Below are 6000 nucleotides of genomic sequence, written 5' to 3' on the forward strand. Positions count from 1 at the left end.
AAACCATCAATAAAAGCTCATCAATGAGAAATTTCACCTTTCTCAAGTCATAGATGATTTCAACCACTAATGCAAAAAATTTGTGTTTGTGAATAGCTATTATTAAATTTTAACAATCCTTGTTAAAACTAGCTCCAACTATTACTACATAAGGTTATGGTTCTTGAGCTGCTTCAAGTTCCATGTACCTCCCACTTGCTTTGTCATTAGAAGCTTGCTTTCTACTAACTTAGCTTTCATAAGAATAAGAATACCTATTCTTGGTGGGTTTGTATATTACAATCTAAGCCACATTTAGAGTATTATACAAATATGTATTTAGTAGATTTTGGGTTTAGAAGCCTTAGTCCAACATCGGCTTCAAATCCATAAAACATTAAGTAAGATGAGGATGGAGCCTTTCCATACTTAATCTTATAAATTTTTTTAATCTATTTATTAGTTGGTATTTGTATCAAGATACAAGTAATAGTGATTGAAGTATTATCCAAAAAAGATTAAAGGAGAATATCTCTACCGATTAGAAAGTAAACCATATCAAGTAAGATTTAATTCATCCTTTATTATCAATAATGCCTTAGATGGTTATTACTAGTTTGTATCTCAACTTTTGAAACCTTCAACCAAGATTTCACAATTATATTTTGCCACGTAAAATATAATTAAAACTAATATAGTTGTTAAAGTTGACTTGGTATCTTATGCTTAATCTCAGTCATTCATTAGAAAGGAAGTCATACACCAAAGTGCATAATTCCTTAATTATTTTCTCTACACCTTAGTGAATTTTTCATTAGGAATCCTTTACATATAAATATGGTTCACATATGTCAAATAAACTACATTATTTGCCTTCAAAGATCTCTTTCTTGAAGTTGGAATATGTGAACGCCATTTATATGATAAAGATAACAATGTCAAAGAGAAGTTTGATTTAAAACAAGTTTAAATCAAAAGTGTTTGCATATAGAACTTAAGTTTTATTTATAAAAATGTTGATATTTACTTTACAATTCTATTTAGAGATCTAGTCTCATAATTAGAAGTTAATCATTTCAGAATATGAATATTATTATTATGAAAAACAATTAAGTAAATGATCAAACATTTGAATAAAATAACTGAGACATAAATTTAGGCATGCTAAATTAAAACATTCATTGTTCCAAAACAAATATTGTTTTACATTACAAGTAATTTATGTTCTAAGCATAAATAATAAACTAAACTCCGAGAGTGTAGTTCCAACTTGATTGTGCTCAGCTTGGTTACTCTTCAGTAAATATTTGCAAGCCATTTACAAATATTAGATTAACATTTAAGTAACAAGTATCTAAGTGTTATATGAAATGTATGAGTTCTATCTAGTAGATACAAGTGATGGGTTTTGAGCATAACATCATTCCTATGGTGTACATGCAACACTAATGCTTTGGATCTAGGTTTTCCTCAAGTTATACATGCAAACAATCTTCCAAAGCATAAACCCTACTATAATATGTCTAAGAACGAAATGCATATGTAAATAAGGGTTTGGAATCTTACCTTACTTGTTATGTAGCAATAACAAGAACAATCCATTAAGTCCTTGACTCTTGAAAGCTTAGTGCCCTAAGTGTTGCACCTCTAATGGAGTCACAAACACCACTAGCAACAAGGAAGAACAAGAGAGAGAGGAGGAGGCTTCAAAAACGTCTAGGGTTCTTTTAGAACTTATTGGCCTGATATTGGGGAGCCTTGGGGTTCCTTTTATAGTTGATGCTTCTAGGGTTATCAACCTGGAAACCCTAATTCCCTTGCTTAGGCCCTAAGCAACATATGGACTCTTATTTGGCAAGCCTTGGATGAAATCTTTATGGAATATCATAGAGATTTCCTCCACCCTATACCAATAAGGTCCATGAGCCCAAACTTTACTGATTTACATAATCATTCCTCGTTAATTTAATCAGTCTCTTTTGATCAACAAATTAATTCCAGATTAATTTCTGATCAATACTAATTAAATAATATGATTTCTTAATTAATATATTTTTCTTATAATACTTTAATAAATCATAATTAATCCTCTTTCTCCATAATTTATCCTATCAGTTGCTATTGTGAAGGCAACCTAAAAGGACCATGCTCATAATCGGGTCAAGTACATACCAAAATAGTTATGGGCTTAGACACCTAATCCAACAGTCTCCCACTTGGATAAGTCTAATAACCATTATTGCAAGTACGACTTCAGAACCTGATTCGCAATCGTAGCTTTCAAAAGTCGCTGTCGAACTCTGATCTTATCAGCAACGCGCCCTTTAGATACGGGATCATATAGTCCTCCATTCTAGATATCGTATGAACTGAGACATGGATTATAATCATTCTCTTTTTCATGTGTTGTTTCCTGATTTCTGATTTATAAAGACCGACAACAGACTATAATTGAACACATCAACTTAGTCCAGGCTTGGCCAAGCGCTTAGGTGTCATCACTAAATCATCGAGGGCCCACATATATCGCTTTTACCCCACTTTATGTAAAAGGAATGGATAAACGTCGACTCATATGCTTGCACTATTTACTCATCAAATCACACCCAACAATACGTTTTATTACATTAGTCTTAATTTCCCAAAGATGAAAATTCTCATTCATCACACAATACCAGTTTCATGATTCCAAATTTCTGTCCAATTGAAATTTTGGTGATGAGAATCTTTCCTTATTTGGCAAATTTCTGACACTACCACAAACGAAAGAATAAAATAGCTAAAAATAAAACATACAAACATGAAATTTCACAAATGCCATAGCATGGAAATATAAAATAAGATAAAATCAATTACTTGATAATACGTAAACGCACCAGTAACTTGGTGTTATAGAACATATTGTTATGTTTGATTTGATGAGTAAATAGAGCAAGCATATGAGTCGAAGTATATCCGTTCCTTTTATCCTAAGAGGGATAAATGCGATATCTATGGGCCCCTCGATGATTTAGTTATGACAACCTAAGCGTTTGGCCAAGCCTACACTGATTTGATTTGTTCAATTAGTCGGTCGTCATAAATCGGAAATCGGGAAACAACACATGGATAGAGAGAATGATTATAATCCATGTCTCATGTCTATACAATATCTAGAAGGAGGAATATATAATCCCTTGTCTAATGGATGCGTCATTGACTAGGTCAAAGTTTAACAACGACTTTTGAGAGCAATGATTGCTAGTCAGGTTTTGAAGTTGCACTTGAAGTTATAGTTATTAGACTTATCCAAGTAGGAGACGGTTGGATTAGTTGTCTAAGCCCATAACTATAATTGGTATGTACTTGACCCGAGAGTAGCATGGTTCATTTCGGGTTTCCTTCACCAGAACAGTTTGACAAGATGGATATTTGAGAAAGTGGTTATTTGGGATTTATTAAGATATTATAAGTATAATATATTAATTGATAAATCATATGATTTAATTAATATTGGTCAAGAATTAATTTGGAATTAATTTAATGATCAAAAGAGATTAACTAAATTAAGGGGACTGATTATATAAATCAGTAATACATATAGTTTGGGCCAATGATCCATGATTGATTAGTGATGGACTAAGTTTATGTGAAAGTCCATGAAGTGTTAGTCTATACGGTTTATCATATGGATTATTGGATTAAAGGCCCAAGGAATGAATTAGGGTTTACAAGTTGAAACCCTAGGAATTCCACACTATAAAAGTAACCCCTTAGCTCCAAATTCACCACCCCAAGGGTTCTAAGAGAACCCTAGCCGATTTTGCTGGTTCTGGCCTCTCTCTCATTATCCTCCATTTGTTCATGGTGTTTGTGACTTGTTTAAGGCATCACACTTGAGGTGCTAACCTCTTGAAAGGCCAACAACTATAAGCTACAAATAAGAGGTATTCTTTTAACTAGTTTTATGATTCATGTACCAAATTTTCGTTAAATAGGTTTCATGCTTTGGATAATTTTTGTTGCATGTATAACCATAGAAAAATTAGATCCAAAGCATTAGGGTTGTATGTGCACCATAGGAGTGTTATAGTACTTAAAGCCCAACAGTCATGTGGAAAGCTTTTTCCAACAATCTTGTTGTATTCCAAAATCATAGAGCAGCAAAAGGAGCACTTTTGAGAGCTTCTGAGTATTGAGGAAGGAACATTTGTATGCCAAGTTCTCAAAGTGTGAGTTTTGGTTATGAGAGGTCTAGTTCCTGGGACATCTCGTTAACCAAGATGAGATTTTGGTCGATCCGGCCAAGATCGAGGTCATGATGCAGTGGGCTGTTTCGAAATCTCCCTCAGATATCAGGAGTCTCTTAGGTTTCACGGGATACTATTGGAGATTTATTCAGGACTTCTCCAAGATCTCAGTACCCCTCACTCGTCTGACGATGAAGGGAGTGGATTTCCAATTGGGCCCTCAGCAGGAGGATGCTTTTGAGACGCTGCTACGGAGCTTATGTGAGGCCCCAATATTGACCCTTCCGAAGGGTGTCGAGTATTTTGTGGTATTTGTTGATGTGTGCATCAGTGGGTTGGGGGAGGTCCTTATGTGGAGGGGATAAATGACTGCTTATGCTTCGCAGCAGCTGAAACCACATGAGGTGCGATATCCTACTCATGACTGGGAGTTGGGGGGAGTGGTGTTTGCCCTCAAGATTTGGAGACATTATCTTTATGGGGTTTGCTTTACTGTTTACATGGATCACAAGAGATTGAAATATATAATGGACCATCCAAACCTAAACATGAAGCAATGCAGGTGGCTGAACGTTGTCAAAGATTATAACTATGAGATCCTTTACCATCCGGGTAAAGCGAATGTGGTAGCAGATGTATTGAGCCGCAAGTCGGCTGGATCTTCAGTTGGAGATATGTGTATGAGGATATCCGTTGATTCTCTAGTTTTGGGTTTGATCAGTGTGACATCCCCATTTTTCACGGCTAGAAAAGACCGATTTTGTTTATGCTTTGTAAAAATCAGAGTACTTCTTTTCATAAAAATGTTGCGGAATTTGTTCCCAGAAAAACACGATACATATGTTATCAGAACATTTTCGAAGAAACGTATTTTATTCATTTTAAAATGTTTGGGATGTCATCATCAATACAGAAACATAAGCATAAACGAAACTTACATTTATTTACACTAGTGATCTAGATCTCTTTAATCTCTCAGTGTAATGTGACTTCATATCAACACCTGTGAAATAAATAAACTGAGTGGGTCAGGTTGGGAAACCTAGTGAGTACATAGGGTTTTCAACCCATAATAATATAATTATTATGTTTAAACAATCAAACAATCAACCCAATTACCCATCCCAATTATCTTCTTTACTCTTAAGGATCTATCCTAAGAGTCATTTATCCTGCATTCGTTTATTCCGAAGTCCCTTGCTTCCAGGGTTATAGGACTAGCACTAAATCCATAGCTGCCAATGCTCGTTCGTAAAGCACTAATTCCATAGCTGCTATAGTTTATTCATCGGGTACTAAATCCATAGCTACCAGTGTTTATCTAATTGGTACTAAGTCCATAGCTACCAATTCCTATCAGGTACTAAGTCCATAGCTACTAGTGTTTGTCCAATAGGCACTAAGTCCATAGCTGCCGATGTTATTTGTTAGGCACTAAGTCTATAGCTGCCAATGTTTACTCACAACATCTCTTATCTCTCAGCATTCATCTACCCATGTCATACCCAACATACTTGTATATATAAAATACGTATCCAGTTCAAATCATTTAAAACATGTATAAAACGTTCATCCAGCATAGACAACAAGTATTCAGATAATATGCACACATAGCACGTAGTTTATATAAAATACTTCATATCTATGTGTAAGATGAAAGGGACCATGCACTCTCCTGGTAAGGTGGTGAGTCGGCACTCGGACAACACTTCCTTTCTCTTAAAACAATTATCCCTTGACGAAACCTAGTATCATTACCACTAGATTTTAGTATAACGTTTGATGCGACTAA

This window comes from Lactuca sativa, chromosome 7 (assembly GCF_002870075.4).
Source record: "Lactuca sativa cultivar Salinas chromosome 7, Lsat_Salinas_v11, whole genome shotgun sequence".
Taxonomy (NCBI): domain Eukaryota; kingdom Viridiplantae; phylum Streptophyta; class Magnoliopsida; order Asterales; family Asteraceae; genus Lactuca; species Lactuca sativa.